Below are 20,648 nucleotides of genomic sequence, written 5' to 3' on the forward strand. Positions count from 1 at the left end.
GAGGCATCTTTTTCTACATTACTAATGCATTACACATAAGCTTCCTAATATCGGTGCCACTGTGCAAACAGTACTGTCACTTAGAGCCACGTTCACCTTTTGTAAACAAATGATTCAATTAATAAACCTCACCAGGGAATAGTACTTTTGACTTAAAGGTTGCCTTTCTAAGATTGCTTTATAAAACAGCTTTCACTTTCCTGGAGCTTATGACCTACAAGCATTCAAGGATTTGCTAATGAACTGCTCAGTTGCTGAGTTGAGTAAATAGAAAAGGCCATTTCTCTTTGCTCTTTCACATCTTCTAATTGGAAGAAGTATGTTTGGTCTGATTCATACTTTTACTTGTGTGTGTTAGAAACTTGTGTGAATAAGAATTTGGTTAAAATTCTACAGGCAGTAGGGCTCATATTTTTTCACATGGTCAGTAGAGTTGCTTTAATTCTATAGGACGAGGATTAATAGATCATGAGTGACATGATGGATTGGTTTGAGAATTACATTCCAAGCTGTGTGAGCTTTAACTCTCACAATGTGTCTGTCCATGTTTCTAAAGCAATTATTTTCCAAGTAGAATGCACAAGGTAGCCCAAGGAGGTTAGGAGAGATTGTATTAGTCAAGACTCTTTCCAGTTGCAAGTGATAGAAACACTTCTCAACATGTTATTAAGCACAGATTGGAATGTTCCTGCTCATGCATGTGAAATGTCGAGGGTTTGGGCTGATTGCAGGCAAGGTTAGTGTATCACTGGATGTCTCAATACAATAGCTGGCACACTTGTATTAGAATAACAAGAATGTTTTATTTGCACAAAAACTATTATGAAATCGTGGGAATGGTGAATGAAAATGAGCTGGTACATTAACCCAGGTTTTGTAGGAGTATAGCTATTACCACCTCTAGGCCCAATGATATGAGAGGAGGGAGAAGTTACTAGAACCTGGGAGGAATCTTGACAAACCAGCCTGAGACAGTTCTGCAGAGAAAGCCAAAGTACCTCACCTTACTCTGCTAGCGTTCCCCAGTGCTCCACCCCTCTGGAAGCCAGAAGGCACTCAAACTTGTACCTACAGATCAGACACTAGGGTGGGGAACCAGTGGAGAGAGGTGGAGAGTAGTTTTGAAAATGAAAACAGAAGTTGTCCTGCATACCTACATATGACACCCTCAGAGCTAGGCCTTCCACTAGAGCTTTTTATTCTCCATCATCACTAGGTATGCTTCTCCCATAGTAGCATAAAGACAGCAGTAGCTCTATGCCTAACTCCTATCAGCCTGGCCAGCCCCAAGAAGGTCTCTTTGCCCTGAGAATTGAACATAAGTCCCCAAATTGGCACACAGATCCTTCCCTGAACCAGTCACTCTACAGACAAAAGAGAGAATACACTGACAAGCCAGCTTTTCATTCTGTGCCAGACTCTGGAGCTGAGAAGGATTTCAGCCATACTTGAATCACATGAATTGGGTTAAAGAAGACTGAATCCTCAAAAGGAAAGGCAGGATGTTATGATCAGAAGATAAAGGGGGAAACTGATGTTGAACAGGAAGCAATCCACTGAATAGATATCGGTTTCAAGAACCAAGGCTGGAAGCAGGGTATGAACAAATACCCTCAATGTATGAGTTGAACTCATCTCCAGTTACCTTCTGTTTCTTTTGACAAGATGATTGAAGAGCAGGTGACTCTTTTCTTGGGTAGACCCACTAGAGAATCTAAAGACTTAGTCTTTCTTCATCTCTTCTGAGATTGTCTCAGTTCAGTAATTTAAAAATTACTCTTCTCTTGAATGGAAAATGACCCTATATTCCCACTAGAGGCATTATCAATGAGGAGAGGTGATACATTCTTCTCAGATTCTTAGCATGGGAACTTTGAAATTATAAGGATTTTAGTTATATACTTCTTGTGAACACCTGTAATTATACATGAAATACATTATTTTCCATTTTTTTAAGTGGAAGAGTCCATAGCTTTTCTTAGGTTCTCAGAGAGATTACCCCCAAATAGTTAACAGCCCCTGATGTCTCACCCCCTTTCATGAAAAAATATCCTTTCTGATAGTTCATAGCATCCCTAGAGAGCAGCTATAAGAATACTGCATCAGGATCTGAGTTTCAGAGAATCTAGACTGCTGTTTCATCTGGTTTCCAAGTTGTAAGAAAACAGGCCTACTCTTTAAGAGATAGCCATATCAATAAAAAGAGAAGATTTTATTATAAAATACCAAAATAAGTCAGCTACTTAATAATGATGCCCCTAAAAGTGATGGTGGTTGTAGCAGTTAGCTATATAATGAAAAGAAATTCTAATAAATATCCAGGGTTAGTTCTGTTTTGAAAACTCATTTTTTTTCTCTCCCCCATTAATTGTGTTTATAAATACTATATAGCATATTGGAAATGCCATGTAGTCCTATAATCAAAACACCTTTTCAATCTTGCTTGAACCAAATTTTTCAAACTTATTTGATCATGTAAACATTTTTTTTCACCAACTCAAATTTATCATCTGGCAGAGATAGTTCTATGTGCCACACATTTGGGAAAACAATAAGGCAAATATTTACCAGGACCTATTCTAGATTCTGGGAGGGATTGGGAGCAGGAGGAGAAGGGGACGACAAAGGATGAGATGGCTGGATGGCATCACCGACTCAATGGACATGAGTTTGAGTAAACTCCGGGAGTTGGTGATGGACAGGGAGGCCTGGTGTGCTGCAATTCATGGGGTTACAAAGATTCGGACATGACTGAGCAACTGAACTGAACTGATTCTAGATTCAAATTTTTGTTGCTTTTCAAGAGAAGAGGAACAGAGATGTTGGAAAGGGGAAATGCCAATTAAATAATTCTGTTTCTACTTTAATATTTTGTTATTGGTTCTAAGCCCGGTTCCGTCTCTGGGAGGTAAACCATACATGGAAGCCTCATAGCTTAGGCAAAGCCCTAGTTTCTACATGGGAGTATTTACTAAAAATATTGTATCGTTAATGGCTGAGTATTTAAGGGTGAAAGGAAAAGAGTACTTACCTCGAGGATGCTAAGCAAATACACGAAAGACTTCAATACAGCATGGAACAAAGTCTCATTAGTAAAGTACAACATGATTTGATCTAGGAGTGCAAAGCAAGGACTGCATACAACTCGGCCCCAACTTTACATGTGATTAATCCTTGGCATAACTCTGAAGTCAGTGGTATTATCCTAGTTTCACATGTGAGGTTGTAATTCCCTGCAATAGATAGCAATAGGGCCGGGATAGGAACCCAGATCTCTGTGGATCTGGAGAGCTATGAGATCCCCTATAGCCTACGTCCTCACCAGCACATACTGTTCTGAAAAGACCCTGAAAGACAGGGATAACTTGTTGCATGAGTGAAAATTCCTTCAAGAAGGATAAGAAAAGCATGGGTTGGTCAAAAAGTCCTGTTCTTGTACACAACATATTCCCACAACTCTAAGTGGGAATTTGATGTCATTGTTATGGGTACTGTTATTTATGATAAACCTGGAAAATAAGAAACTACAAAAATAATTTTCTCAGACCTATGATTATCTTGAACAATAGAGAGTCGAAAACTACCACTGGATTCTGCAGTCTGTACTGGATTTGTAGACCTGTGCTAATTGGCAAGAAAAAAAAAATGAATTTAACAATCATTTCCCATGGGAGAGACCCAAATGAGGCTCTGTGCAGTGGTTGTACCTGATCTTCAAGATGCCTGCTATGCCTTTGACATATCCTTGATGCCGTAGCAGTTTCTCTGAAACTTATTACTGTCACCAGCCAGACAAAAGTAGCCGAAAATGAGACAATCTGGGATCTCCAAGAGGCTTCTGAAGCCATCAGTCTAAAAAAACCTGCCAATATGGTTATATACCTCTGCCCCATGAAGGATACAGATTAAACATACAACTGCGGGAGTCCAAATGGCAGCTGAAGAGCAGGTGGAACAGAGAAGCTTTCTCAAGACACTGCAGCCCAATATCACGTGGCGTGGCAGAGCTGGGAATGAATTGGAAGCGTCCCTGGCAGACAGAACAGTATGGCAAAGAGTATCACAGATGGAGTGACTTTTTGACTAAAGGTGTCAAACAGACTGTGAGGAAACGAAACAGATTCTTAGATGGTAGCTGCAGATGAAAATGAAAGGGCAATCTTTGTGTGTCTGCGGCAGAGAGAACACTGCTTTGCATTTTTCAGCATCAGCAACACCCATATATCCAGACTGTGAGCACTGACAGGATAGACTTTTTAAGCGTTTGAAAGATTTGACTCACCAGAAAAATCCTTAGAGCATTTTGTGCTCAGTGCAATCTAACCTCCAATTCATACTTAGTGTAAAGCATGCTTTGTATGAAAGTTTCTATCTTTAAACCACATGGGCTTTTTCTCCCAATGAAAAGATAAACGGGACAAGATGGGGGAAGGGGCAGAAGTATCTTCAAATGTCATTACATAAAATTTTTAAAGAAGAAAGTAGTGGGGTTTAGTTGGAAGAAAATAAAGACGTTTGTTGAAGTAAATTGAACCCAAATAGGGACAAAGGGTCTTCACATATTTAAAAGACTATCCTGCAAAAGACAAATTAAATTGTTCTTGATTCAAAAGACCAGAAGAAAAATCAATGGACAGAAACCACAAGGAAACAGATTTTAGTTCAGTACAATGAAGAACTTTCTAATTATGTTTCAAACTTACAGAATAGATTGCAGTGCGGTAGCCACTTAGCTGGCAGTGGTCAGTGATGGAGAGCCATTTGTTTGGGATGATAGAGAATAATCTCATTATTGAGTCAGAGGTTAGAGTAGATGTTCTTTTTTCTTTTTTTGGTCTCTTATTCCTCCTACTGGATTGTATACCCCTTTAAGATAAGAATAGGATATTCTAAATATTTCTTAATTTCTTATTTCCCACCTAACAAAGAACCCTGAACATAACAGCCTCTCAAGATTTATGATTCATTAAATTTATGATTTGCATCATCTTAAGACTGCTATGATGTAAAGAATTCAAAAGTATCCATTTAATTCAATCCAGTTACATCAGTCCAAAACTCATCAAACCAACAGCTTAGAAAATTACTACATTTTCTAAGACAATGTGATTCTCAAAAAAGAGCTTAAAATCAGTTCACATTATTTGTATTAGGACTAATGTCAAATGATTGATAATATTTCTTACCTTCCAACCTATACTTTCAATAGTGAAAGTGAAGTTGCTCAGTTGTGTCCAACTCTTTGTGACCCCATGGACTGCATCCTACCAGGCTCCTCCGTCCATGGGATTCTCCAGGCAAGAGTACTGGAGTGGGGTGCCATCACCTTCTCTGCATACTATCAACAGGATATAACTATTTGCATGAGAGGGTGAAGTTTATACCTTTACAGGATTCACAGGAGTTAAGTAAAAGTAAAATCAGACCACTGTCAATACTTTCTAAACTTTAGCCGTTCGTGCATATCCTATTCTAATTTGACTATAAGAAATTCCAGTTATATTCTTTTAACACTTCATATATGTTTGAATGACCCACTTCAAAATATCATGTTGACCTTTGGAATTTTCCACTTGAGTCCATCTTTAAAAGTACAGCACTGATGTTTTTGTCTTAACTGACCTTTCGTTAAGGTCACTGATACATTTGATATAATAAATAGAGAAGAATTAAGAGCTAATCATGACTGCCATAGTACAACATTGAATAGACTGAATTATGTGCTTCAGGAGAGGAATTGATGATTATTGGCAAACTCTGCTAAGGAAATTGCTGCCTTGAAAAAGTGTTTCAGAGAAAAAGTATTTCTGTGAACAGTTTCCCTCCTCCAGCATATTTTTATTTTGATAAAATACACCCATAAATTAGAGTTATCGTTTAAAGATTCATATTTGGACTCTGTGATTTAACTGCCCTCTAATGAGCTCACAGGGATCCCTGTCATAGCAGCGACTTGATGCATCCTCTATGAAAACTTGTCGTGAGAGCTCCTTGAAAATATGAGTGATTCTCCTGACCAAAGGGAGTAATCAAATTGCTCTCTGGTTTTTTAAAAAGGAGGAAACTGAAGAATTGTTAAAATAATGAGGAAATATGCTATGTGTGCAGTATGGAGCATATACTTGGAGCTATTTAAAATACCCTTTGTGTAAAATGAAGCTCAATCTAATTCCAAGTATGGAGAGCGAGCATGGCAAATCCAATGTAGCTAGAAGGCAGTTTACATTGTATCTTACCAATGTTCAATTTAAGAAAAGATTGAAGAACATCAGGCTGCTATAAAAACAATTTGCGGCAGAATAAATTTGGTACTTGCCAACTGCTTCTCGAGACAGCCGCTTTCCAGCAGAGCCAGGATGTCATGAGACGTGGGTTATTGGTACTCAAGCAGAATGACTATTAGGCATAAAATTAGTTCAAAAAATAGACTTACAAAAGTATTAAATGTTTGAACAAGAGCAATGCCCACTATTTAAATAGTATTTAAATTTTGCTAACAGAATCGGTAGTAAGAAATTTAATTTTTTACTGAAGATTAAAGGATTGTTTTTTTCTGTCAGATTTTTGCTACAGTAGCCTACAAAATAATGGGGCTTCCCTGATAGCTCAGTCAGTAAAGAATCTGCCTGCAATGCAGGAGACCCAGGTTCAATTCCTTGGTCAGGAAGATCCCCTGGAGAAGGAAATGGCAACCCACTCCATTATTCTTACCTGGAGAATCCCATGGACAGAGGAACCTGGAAGGCTACAGTCAGTGAGGTTGTAAGAGTCAGACACAACTTAATGACTAAATCACCACCACTGGTTGTTTTAAAGATTAAAAGAGATATATGTATGTCAAGCTTTTAGAATGGTGCCTGGCATTTAATAGATAATCAATAGAGTTAACTATTGTCATTATTATTATCATCATCTTCTTTTTCATTATCAGCATCATGTGGTTTGAAGTTCATTTTATTCGTTCTCTTTAATTTCATTTTTATCCCTAGAAATGTGACATATTTTATATTTCTTTTCACAAAGAGTAAATCAAAGGATCATGCTTGTTGAGAAATCAACATGGACTTTAGAAAGTGTGGTGGTAGTGGTTTAGTCGCTAAGTTGTGTCCAACTCTTACGACCCCATGGACAGTAGCCTCTGTCCAGGCTCCTCTGTCCGTGGGATTCTCCAGGCAAGAATACTGGAGTGGGTTGCCAATTCCTTCTCCAGGGGATATTCCCAACCCAGGAGTCGAACCCCTGTCTCCTGCACTGAAGGCAGATTCTTTATCAGCTGAGCTATGAGGGAAGTCCTTAGTGTAGTTGCTTAAAAAAAAAAAAGGCAAGGAAAAAAAACCACTATTATATCAGATTCCTGTTTTCTTTCTCCAGATGTATGAACAGAACTCAGAGTTTTCTGTCCCTTTTATTTTGTAAAGAGTTCAGTCTAGTTTAAAAATCAAATCTCACATATAATTCAAAGTGCTCTTCTTCCCCCAACCATGGTTTAGACATTTGATTGAAGGGTATTAGAGTGAAGAGTTAAGTGTAGCTGTTCTTAATACATCTCTCCTCCTCTGCCTTCCAGCTTCTTTAGTACTAGGGGGAAGGGGTGGTGTGGCAGGATGGAAAGAAGGACAAATATCCGTTTCTCGACTGAATGAGGCCACAGCATTCTGTGTATGAGTTGTTGCTGTTTCTCTGGCTAACACTCACTGATCATCAGTGACTTCTGTGTGGCTGGCATCAAAATGTTCTCTTATTAGGCATGTGTTTGCATTCTTTGAAGCGTCCTGCTACTTAATGGTTCACTGTCATGGAAAATCCTTCTTTGGCTGAACCTCTTTCACCCCAACCCCTGACTTGGTTCTTGTCATTCATGGCTGATACCACAGGCTCTTACTGCCTGGATGTTCAGGCCTGATAAACAGCCTTCTTGGGTTAGCTATCTACTCTGGTAGCTTCTTGATGAAGGGGAAATTCATACAGCCAAACATGGACAGCAAATGATTTCTCATTTCATCTCTACACCCTACCATCTCTTTTTAGTTCTCTTCAAGATTACATAGATTGGAGAAATGCTGTTTAAAGGTCAAATTTCCAGCTAGTAGATAAAGAAGTCCTGGAAATCTAATCCACAGCATGGTGATTATAGTCAACAATAAATAAAATTATTATTTAATAAAAATGATTACAAATGTAAAAATTGCTAAGAAACTAGATCTTTTTTCTCACCACAAAACAGAAATAATATTATGTGACATAATATAGTTGTTAGCTAATTCTACAATAGTAATCATATTGGAATATATAATTGTATCAAACCAACACATTATACTCCTTAAACTTACATAATGTTACGTGACAATTTTATCTCAGTAAAAGTTACATTGCACAGTCAGAGGAGCAGATCTGGACCTCTTTTCCTAAGCGTATGTTTAAAAGGAGACAAGGAGCCATCCCTTCTTGCATATGCCCCCGACTCGTCAGAGTGACTCACCTGGAAGCCACCCTTTGCATGCTGTGAAGGTAGCCTATCTCTCATTCCCAGCCAACTCCCTCCTTTATTCTGCATATCCGTGGCCTGAAAAGGGAGAAAGACAGTGGGATGAGATGAAGGTTTGTGGATGGTTCTACAAAGCTCTGCAGGAAGTGTTTGGTTGGTGAACTTCTTCAGAATCTGAGGTTCTTGCTCTCACTGTGAGTCTTTACTGCACTTCTGGGACAACGTGAAAAGTCCTCCTGCACATCCTATAACACAGAGTTCGTGCTCACTCCATCTATGGTGAACTCAATAGATTTTATGTTTATACTGCTAAATTCACTTTGCAAATTCCGCTTCAAATGGTGCCTGTTCAGAAATATAACCCTGACTGTTGGTAGTTGAAAATGTAATCTCTCTTATCTAAATTCTTATGGTCCTTTATTTAATAACTCTATGACTCATTACATATTCATGTGTTTTGTTTATTTGTTTTCATAATTTTTTATTAATTTAGGTGGTGAGATTCTTGGAAATAAACTTTATACATGAATAACATGTATTTATACATGTATTTCCCACAGTACCACCAATACTCTTAGAATGAAATCATTCTTATTATGTGTAATTGAAGTAATTTTAATTCAGGGGACTAAACTCTACTTAATACAGCATCTTAGAGTGTGTTAATAGGCATTACTTCTGACAAATGGTAGGAAAATTTTGTTATCAGCTTGAATGGTAGAATTGCTTACAAACATAATAAACTTCAAGAAATATATCATAAGGAAATAATTCAAGAAGAACAGAAGTACTTAAAGGTGCCTACTCTAGCGTTATGTGAGGATCTGAAAGCAAGTTAGTGTCCAATAGGAAGGAGATGGCTGCCATTTTTACTCATTAAGCAGATCAAAAACTATGCAAGCATTAAAGATATTCATTTTGAAAATATAAACTAAAAAGGTATGGGAAATAATTGAAATAATTGAAGAAAGAATAAAAATTTGAATAAACATGATTGAAATTGTTAAAACACTAATATATGAACAAAACGGAAAGCAAAATGAATTGAGTGGGGAAGGACTGTGTTATTTCAAATATATTTAATTGAAAAGTTAAAAATGTATTTAAAACACACATTGATGAATAAAATAAGCTGATGGATAATGCAACAGGAAAAAGTAGCTTCTTTCTGTGCATTAATAATTAGACTGGCTTTGTCAGTGGCTGAAAGGTCTCTATATTTCCAACTGATTATTATATTCCCCAGCTCAGTACTTTCTGTCATAAAGAAGGGTCACTTTTCTTTGGATCTCATTGTCATTTCTTCCTTGGGTCTCTATTTACTCCCCCATCTAAAGCAGAAGTGTCAAGTGACCTTGACGAGTCATAAATGAGAACTTGGCTAACAGAGAAAGCTATTTAATTCTGTCAATCTCTGTTAGACACTAATGGCTGTCATGGTATCAATTTAAATCTTTTTTCTTCCTTATATTTTGTCATCAATGTTTTCTTCACTGGTAAATTGTGAGTTCTCTCAGAAGAACAGAGTTAATAAATTTGGGGTCTGGACTAGTTGATATATAGTTAACTGCTCAATAAATGAAAGCAGCAAAATCTGTTAAAAAAACAAATCACTGTGGACAATCACCTCCACTTCTATCCAGTTCAGCAATTTCTTTAACATACACCATAGTTTCATTTTCTCTAAAATACTGGCATCACAATAATGTATATGGGGGTACATACAGAAACTTTCCCCATGTAGCTAACTGAATTTAATGTATTGACCTAGGTAAAATGAAATATTGCAGTATTTTAATACCCTCAAACCTTCACACTTTTAGTTGTTTGTGTTGTTAAGTTCTTCGGACCACAAAATTCTTTGTGATCATGGGCTCACATTTCTGAGAACACTGATTTAGAGCATGATGAGAGTTTGTTATCATAAACCATGAACAAAGTAACAAATCTGCCTCAGAATCAACTCTGTGTCCTTGTCCTTAATTTAGGCAGTTAAGCTAACTAGCCACAACCACCAAACTTTAATATTTTTTCCTCTTAAAATTATCATCATGTATGGTGCTGTTCTGGAAAATTACCTCCTCTTGGTAGAGAAGAATCATTTCAGTTACATTCCTCCGTCTTCGCACCACACTAAGCCCTCAAGTTCTCAGGCCACTGGCTGTTGTTGTTCTTTGTTTGTTTTGAGGCATTTTATTATGACAGTGAATTTTCTTTTGCAAAATAAACTCTACAATGGGATATTATGCCATTACAACCCTACCTTCAATTAACCATCTTTCCAGTGATTAAATTAACACAAATAGATAGGATGCCATTCCAGCGTATATAACTTTAGGGTTAGAGTAGTGGCCATCTCATAAAAGCAGTGCCTCTGTTAGAAAAAATATCATTTTGAATTTTGAATGCATTACTGCACCTAGATTTCACTTATCTCTTGGTCCCTATTATAAAGTGATATTCCTGGAATTCAGTAGGTACATATGTCAGTTTATACTGCTTTATTCCTCCTCATAAACTGGAATGTTCTAACGTGGCCAAAACAGCATTAGGTCTGCCACATTATATTTATTAGTCATGCAGGCACTTAATCATCTGACTATACGTGCAAGCTTCTACCTGTTTCAGTAAGGCAATATTTACTTTCTTTTTATCCTTAGAGATAGAAAGCCTAATTGATAGAGGAAACTGAAATTGACAAGCCTTGAGAGGGACTTATTTTTGCATAAAATACTGTCCAGTGTAATTTCTCAGATAGAGATGTTCAAGCTTTTTATGAGAAGAAGAGAGTGAATGTGTCCCTCAGTTATGACGTGGTGAGTTGGGAGAAAGTGATGGTCAATGAGTGAGAAATGAAGAAGAATTTAATTCATAATCACAGTCACAATACTCTCTCTACGTTTCGTTGAAATTTGGAGGGATGCAGAAGGTGAGCCAACAATTGCCAGTTTGGATTCCTATCCTTTCCTAGAACCCCAGTTATAAAGTCAGTAAGTCTTTTGGGGAAAGAAGACTGACAACCATTGTTAGCCTGAAAATAAATATCTGGTTTCCTTACTGACCTATAGATTGAACCTAAGGAAAAATATGTATAGTAAGTATTACTTGTAAGTCACTGAATAGCAAAAGACCCATCAAGAGATCCCGGAGAAGGCAATGGCACCCCACTCCAGTACTCTTGCCTGGAAAATCCCATGGACGGAGGAGCCTGGTGGGCTGCAGTCCATGGGGTCGCTAAGAGTCGGACATGACTGAACGACTTCACTTTCGCTTTTCACTTTCATGCATTGGAGAAGGAATTGGCAACCCACTCCAGTGTTTTTGCCTGGAGAGTCCCAGGGATGGCGGAGTCTGGTGGGCTGCTGTCTATGGGGTCGCACAGAGTCGGACACGACTGAAGTGACTTAGCAGCAGCAGCAGCAGCATCAAGAGATTCAGGCCCAGTTTAGCAATGAGCTGGAAAACTCTTAGGAAATTATTCAATATATTTTTTAAATTATCTTACAGATTAAGAAATCAGAATTTAAGATCACTCTTTTCTAGTTATAAAGGATATTAAATAGAATCCCAATGATTAGCAACAATAGTAGTAAACAGATTGTCTGGAAGGTTTCTCTTTCTAAAATGGCTAAACAAAAAACTTTACCTTGCTTCTTTTGATAAAGCCCAAGAACTTGGAAGAAGAATTATACAAATAAAAATAAATGTATAGTATCGTAGAAATGCTGTCAACAGATCCGAAATTAATACATTTCTAAAAAGTGGACAACAGTTGAGAAGAGAACAAACATGAAATCCAACTTAGTTGAAGAGAAAGAGAGGATCTCTCCCCAAAAGTAAATCTTCCCAACAGAATCAAAGAATAACCCCAAGATTAGGACTGGGTGTTGTGATAGCAGTAAGCTGCCCACCAGTAGGCATCACAATTAATTTAAAGGCTGTGGGATATTTGTCTCTGTCTTCCCAATCTCAGGTTTTGGCTACAATGTTTGTCCTCAAGGAAAAACTATTATTAAGGTTCCATAAATAAAGTGAGATTTGTTGAAGGAAACTCTCATTATTAAAATGGGAGTAAGAAAAAAGCAGGGCAGCCCATAGGCAGTCACCACAATAAATAAAGGGCCAAGAGGGCAAACTCTCTGGATATCAAGGACCCACAAACTCTCTGTACCCTCAAACTGAAGCCAGCACTTTTTGTGAGCATTTCTTGCCAGGGAAAGAGAGGTTTTCATTTGTCCTAGGGAGAGTGCATTCAGTTAATAGTATTGTAAATATGAATAAACCCTAGATCACCAAGCTTTGGAGGAAGATTAAAGAAAACCCCAAATGAACATTTTGATGCAAAAAGTTAGAAGGGAACTTTAAAATGAATAATATTACTATCCCCCAAGAAATTCAAAGAGCTATCACATCCATGCAATAAAAACAGGTTGCTCTGAAAAAAGTAAATCTTTGCGATGAGAATCATGATGGTGAAAATTTAAAAAATAAATAAATCAAGCAGCAGGACTGGGAAACAGAATGCTTCTCTCTGTTTTTCTATATAATCTTTCATGGTGATTAATGTTTCATCTTCAGGCTCCAAATGGTGGCCCTCTCACCCAGCTCCAGGTCCTTCAGAAATAACCACAAACCTATAGGTCTCAGACTTTTTTGCACAAACATCCAGCATCAGACAGAGATCTCTTGTAGTAGCTGCTGTGTGAGTCCCAGGGTCCAGTCCCTCACAGGTCTGAGCTTTTCAGGACCCATGGTCTCCCTGTGGTGATAGCAGTAGGGTCAGTCTTATCCAAAACACTTGAAGGAGAATGGGAATGAGGGGACTGCCCCAGGGAAAAAAACAACCAGCCGGTGGGAAAAAATAGAAATGGACATTATGGGGCCAATAAACTATACAAATCAAACAAGTTTAAAAAGTAAGAATATGGAGAATCTGAGTAACATTTAACATGCTAATTTCAACAGTCATGCCTGGATGTGTAGTCATTAATATATATTTTGGGTAATACACAACAATACATTTTGATCTGTACAATTTACTTAGGTAATCTTTCCTTTATACCAAAGGCTGATAAAATTTAATATTATCAACAAAATGATAGAATAAAGGATATAAACACTGAATGCAAAGGCATTCCTATAAAAAGTGTCTAGAGTTAAATAAATTCAAAATGAAAATTACAGATTATTTGGACTTTGTGTTTAACAATAACTTGGTTGTGTGGTAACAATAACTGAGGTCTGCATATCAGGGAACCAGACTCTCATTTTCTCTTTTTCTAACCCACTCAATGACTTTAAGCATGTCACCTAAATCCTCTCAAAGTTACTCTGCAGTCTCTACAGAGTCTCATTCTACTGCTTTGTTAGCTTGGGAAGGAAAGAAAATCGTTTTTTTAAATGTTCTAAATATCTATCTATCTAGCCATCTACCTACCTACTTAAAAATCAGTATGATAGTGAAAGTGTAGTCACTCAGTTGTGTCAGACTCTTTGCAACCCCATGGACTATGCCCACCAGGCTCCTCTGTCCATGGGATTCTCTAGGCAAGAATACTGGAGTGGGTTGACATACCCTTCTCCAGGGGATCTTCCTGACCCAGGGAACTAACATGGGTATCCCGCATTGCAGGCAGATTCTTTACCATCTGAGTCACCAGGGAAACCCAAATCATAAGTCTATATTACTATATGTAAGAAGATAGATAGAAACAGCAATAGCATAAGCATGGATGCTGTTACTTTTAAAATAATTTAACATTGGTGACCCTGAAGACATAAGATGTCATAACTTCTAAAGATAGATACAATAATAGTAAACTAAGAAGTTTTATTCTCTGTGTTTATATCTTAAGGCAGCAATACTCTATATCACACATATAACACAAACCCATTATGTGAGGTAGTATGAAGGACAAAGTACGAATACCAAGTCATTTCCTTGATTTTTTTTTCCTACAAAAATACAAACTAACCAAGCTTCACAAGTATATATAAGTATCCACAGAAGTCCCCTCACTTGTTTCAAAGAAGAAAGATTTTAGCGCCAAATTCTCCAAACTAATTTTCTTGAAGCTATACTTGATATCCTAAAAATGTGTCTAGAAAAATCTAGAAAAAAATGTGTAAGCATCACTGATAAGAATGATTGCAAGTCATCGTTGAGATAAGCCAGTTGATTTTTTTCCCCATGAAATTATGTTCAAGGCCCTGGTTCTTGAGAACTTTATCAACCTGGGAAATTTAAAATACAGTTTTGTTACTAATCAGTAATATCCAAAATTATATTAAGTTTAAAATATTTGCAGTATATGATAAAGAATAGTGTTGGAGTCAGCCCTATGGAAACTCAATATTTTCAAAAGCTCACCAGCATTCATATCCATACAATGTGAATAAAATAATATGATTTTGAATGATAACAGAATTTTTGCATTACAGAGTTCCTCGATGATGAATTTAAGCCTATTTCATAGAGGATGAACATAGTTTTGAAGGTCAATGATTGAAGATGAACAATTAGTGCATCCCTCAAATCATAAAACAGTTGTTGGATCAAGATTACATTGCTTCTTCTGATCACTGCTCATCCTATCCCCTGCTGCAGCCACATTTCCACATATCCACAATGAAGAATGTTCATGAAGCTTCAATAATAGTGACGAGCTCCAAGCATTAGGAAAAGAGCATTTCTCCCCCCAGAGTTTTAGGCACAGATTGAGCAGAAGTAAAGGTTAAACATAAATTTCCTTCATGACAGTCAATAGAGAAGAAGGACAATAATTTGATCTTTGGGAAACTGGCAATTTAATATTCTTATTTAAATCTTCTGTTCATATATATGCGTTAGTATACTGTATTGGTGTTTTTCTTTCTGGCTTACTTCACTCTGTATTCAGTTTTGAGTATATATTTAGATAAGAAAATATTTTAAATTACCATTTCAATTTCCTCTCCAAGTAATGTTTTGGCAAAATACTCAGAATACAAAGTTTCACAAGAATTTCTCAAATGGAGTCACTTTTCCCCCCATAACAACCACGAGGGCCATATTAAATTTTCACAGCCTCTAGAGATTGCTGGTATATTTTATTACCATTTAAGCTCATATACTTCGATGAGTTGCACTTGCTAAAAAGAATCATCAGTAAAAGAGTTAAAAATAAGTTTTTATGGTTTTTATCCAAGTCAGAAAGTCACATGATATCAGTGTTTATAAACATAAAACTTGCTGAGAAAGTTTCATACTATCTTTTATAATATATATGAATCTAAATTTGAATCAATAATTTTTTTTCCATAGGCAAAGATCTTCAAAAAGCTGTCACTGTCTTACTGGCAGATGAATAAAGCTGTCTGTTAACTGATGGGTATGAAATGTTCTAGACACCTAGGGATGTCTAAGACTCAACAGCTGAAATTTATTTTCTGTATCTACCTGTCTCTCCCTGACTGTAACCCCTTACATGTTAGGATACTAGGGGATGACTGCGAATGACCCAGCTTTGATAGTGACCTCATTTCTGTTATGATGATACATGTTACCTTAAGCAGCAGGTGAAACATAACATATAAGGGACTTTTTAAGATTCAGTGTTAGTTATTAGATAAAGTATGCCTTTTTACATTAAAGTATAACTTAGATACAGTGGAAGAGCAGATCTAATATAAAGTTTGATTAGTTTTGACAAATGTATATACCAGTGAAACCCAACGCCCTATCAAAATATGAAACATTCCCATCATGCCAGCAAGTTGCCATGCGTCATTTCCCAATCTATCTCACCATGCCCCTCTCCACTACCCCACTGCCAGAAACAATCACTGTTCTGTTCTCTATCACTGTACATGAACTTTGCCAGTTTTAAAGTTTCATAAGAATGTATGTAGTCTTTTATATCTGGCTTCATTTACTGAGCATAATTTTGTTTGCAATCCATCCATGTTTTCCCATGTGTCACTAGCTTAGTTCTTCTTATTGCTGAGTAGTACTCAAGTTTCTTAGCATGCACAGTTGGTTTATTCATTCTCTTAATGATGGACCATGGGTTGTTTTCAGTTTCATACTATTGTGAATAGTGATGTTATCTATACATTTGTAGAAAGCTTTTTGTTAACATATGTTTTCATTTCTCTTTGACAAGTACCTAGATGTTGAACTGATTGATAATAAGAAAGATATATGTTTAACTTTTTTATAACCTTCAAAATGTTTTCTAAAGTTTGTACACATCCAGCAAAAATATAAGAGAATTTTGGTTGGTCCATATCCTTCCCAACATTTGTTCTTGCCTTTTTCATTTTAGCTATTCTAGTGAATATGTCACTGTGATATAAAATTGCATTTCCCTGATGATTAACGAAGAATTGATGTTTTTGAACTATGGTGTTTGAGAAGACTCTTGATAGTCCCTTGGACTGTAAGGAGTTCCAACCAGTCCATCCTGAAGGAAATCAGTCCTGAATATTCATTGGAAAGACTGATGTTGAAGCTGAAACTCCAATACTTTGGCCACCTGATGCAAAGAGCTGACTCATTGGAAAAGACCCTGATGCTGGGAAAGACTGAAGGCTGGAGGAGAAGGGAACGACAGAGGATGAGATGGTTGGATGGCATCACTGACTCAATGGACATGAATTTGAGCAAACTCCAGGAGTTGGTGATGGACAGGGAGGCCTGGCGTGCTGCAGCCCATGGGGTCGCAAAGAGTCAGATGTGACTGAGCGACTGAACTGATGATTAACACTTAGCACATCTTCATATGTTAGTGACTATATATGTATCTTCTTTACTTATGTGACTATTCAAGTTTCTTGACCACTATTAACTAGTTGTTTGTCTTATTTTTTGGTCTCTTTGTTTTCAGTTTTGTTTTTTGTTTTGTTTTTTTTTTTAAGGGGGAGCAGTTTTATACTTACAACAAAATTGAAAAGAAGGTAAAGAGACTCACTTACACTTTCTGTCCCCACATAACCTCCTCCATTACTAACATCACTCACCACAATGGTAATTTTTTGTTTAACCAAGGATGAATATACATTAACACATCAAAATCACCCAAAGCCCATAGTTTACGTGAGGGTTCACTCTGTTTTTATTAAACCTTTATTCAGATTGATTTATTGTTAATCTTTTATTCCATTTTTGCAACTGAAGTATAATAGACCTACAATATTACATGAATTTCAGGTGTATAACACAGTGATTTGACACTTTTATACATTATGAAATGATCATCATAAGTCTAGTTACCATCTGCTACCATATAGTTATTGCAGTATTGTTGAATATCTTCCCTATGCTGTAGTTCATGGTTTATATCTCCATGACTTATTTATTAATTGGAAGTTTGTACCTCTTAAGCTCCTCTTGATGTTGTGTATTCTATGGGTTTAGAGAAATGTATAATGGTATGTATCCATCATTATAATATCACACAGTATTTTCACTGCCTTTAAAATCCTCTGTACTCTGTGTGTTTATATCTCTACCAGCATCATGTTGGGAATCACTGATCTTTTTATTGTCTCCATTGTTTCCCATTTCCAAAATGTCACATAGTTGGAATGTTACAGCATTCAGCCGTCTCAGATTGGTTTCTTTCACTTGCTGCTGCTGCTGCTGCTGCTGCTGTGTCACTTCAGTCGTGTCCAGCGACCCCATAGACGGCAGCCAACCAGGCTTCCCCTCCCTGGGATTCTCCAGGCATATTCATAAAACTTTCCTCCATGTCTTTTCATGGATTGATAGCTCAATTCCTTTAAGGGCTGAATAATACTGCATTGTCTGGATGTAGCATTTATTTATTTGATTACTGAAGGACATTTTAGTTGCTTCCAGATGTTGACAATTATAAATAAATTTTCTATAAACATCGTGTGTGCAAGATTTTGTGTGCACATACATTTTCAACTGCTTTGGATAAATAGCAAGTACCACAATTGCTAGATATGCCAAAGCCTTTGACTGTGTGGATCACAATAAACTGTGGAAAATTCTTCAAGAGATGGGAATACCAGAGCACCTGACCTGCCTCTTGAGAAACCTATATGCAGGTCAGGAAGCAACAGTTAGAACTGGACATGGAACAACAGTCTGGTTCCAAATAGGAAAAGGAGTTCGTCAAGGCTGTATATTGTCACTCTGTTTATTTAACTTGTATGCAGAGTACATCATGAGAAACGCTGGACTGGAAGAAGCACAAGATGGAATCAAGATTGCTGGGAGAAATATCAATAACCTCAGATATGCAGATGACACCACCCTTATGGCAGAAAGTGAAGAGGAACTCAAAAGCCTCTTGATGAAAGTGAAAGTGGAGAGTGAGAAAGTTGGCTTAAAGTTCAACATTCAGAAAACGAAGATCATGGCATCTGGTCCCATCACTTCATGGGAAATAGATGGGGAAACGGTGGAAACAATGTCAGACTTTATTTTTCTGGGCTCCAAAATCACTGCAGATGGTGACTGCAGCCATGAAATGAAAAGACGCTTACTGCTTGGAAGGAAATTTATGACCAACCTAGATAGCATATTCAAAAGCAGAGACATTACTTTGCCAACAAGGTCCAGCTAGTCAAGGCTATGGTTTTTCCTGTGGTCATGTATGGATGTGAGAGTTGGACTGTGAAGAAGGCTGAGCGCCGAAGAATTGATGCTTTTGAACTGTGGTGTTGGAGAAGACTCTTGAGAGTCCCTTGGACTGCAAGGAGATCCAAGCAGTCCATTCTGAAGGAGATCAGCCCTGGGATTTCTTTGGAAGCAATGATGCTAAAGCTGAAACTCTAGTACTTTGGCCACCTCATGCGAAGAGTTGACTCATTGGAAAAGACTCTGGTGCTGGGAGGGATTGGGGGCAGGAGGAGAAGGGGACGACAGAGGATGAGATGGCTGGATGGCATCACTGACTAGATGGACGTGAGTCTCAGTGAACTCCGGGAGTTGGTGTGGACAGGGAGGCCTAGCATTTTTCGATTCATGGGGTTGCAAAGAGTCAGACACGACTGAGTGACTGATCTGATCTGATATAAAAGTATGTTTAGTTCTATAGGAAATTGCCAAACTCTCTTCCAAAGTGGCTGTACCATTTTGCATACCCACTAGCATTGCATGAATGTTCCTATTGCTACATATTCTCATCAGCATTTGATTTTGCAGATTTAGGTCATCCTAATAGGTGGGTAGTGGTATCCTATTATTGTTTTAATTTGCATTTTCCTAATTACTGGTGATAAGGACCATCTTTTCATATGCTATTTGTCACATGTATGTCTTCGATGAGTTGTCTATAAAGGTCTTTGGCCCATTTTTTAATTGAGTTGTTCGTTTCCTACTAAATTTTAAGAGTTCTTTGTATATTTTGGATATTATCCTTTATCAGACATGTATTTTGAAAATATTGTATCCTAGTCTCTGACTTGTGTTCTAATTCTGTTGATGATTTTAGCAGAGAAGTTTTCACTTTTAACAAAGTCCAGTTTATCAATTACTTTTTTTTCATGGATCATGTGGTGTTCACACATGATCCAAGGTCATCTAGGTCTCTCCTGTTATCTTCTGGGGTTTTATAGTTTTGCATTTTATATTTAGGTTAATGATACATTTTTTAGTTAATTTTTATGAAGGTCTATATTTAGATTCACTTTTTTTCATATGGATGTCCAGTAGTTTCAGCACCATGTCTTGAAGAGACCATTTTTCCTCTCTTGTTTTGCCTTTGCTGCTTTGTTGGAAATCACATAACTGTATTTATGTGAGTATTTCTGGGCTCTCAATTCCGTTCTGTTGTTCTAATTCCCTCTCTCCACTCTCCCCGCCTCTCTGTCTCTCTCCCCTGTCCTTCCCTTCCCTCCACCCCCTTCTCCAATGTGACACTGTTTGCTCTTTGATTTCTTTACAAGTCTTGAGCTTGTGTCACATTAGTTTCTTGACTTTGTTCTACTTCAATATTGTGCTAGCTATTATGAGTCTTTTACCTCTCCCTATAAACTTTACAACACTTTCTTGATATCTGTAAAATAATTTACTTAGATTTTAAATGAGATTATATTTAATCCATAGATGAAATTAGGAAGAACTGACTTCTTAATATACTGAGTCATCCTCACCATGTATATGGCATAGCTCCCCATTTATTATTTTTTTTATTTCATTCAGAGTTTT

Source organism: Bubalus kerabau, chromosome 3 (assembly GCF_029407905.1).
Source record: "Bubalus kerabau isolate K-KA32 ecotype Philippines breed swamp buffalo chromosome 3, PCC_UOA_SB_1v2, whole genome shotgun sequence".
Classification (NCBI taxonomy): Eukaryota; Metazoa; Chordata; class Mammalia; order Artiodactyla; family Bovidae; genus Bubalus; species Bubalus kerabau.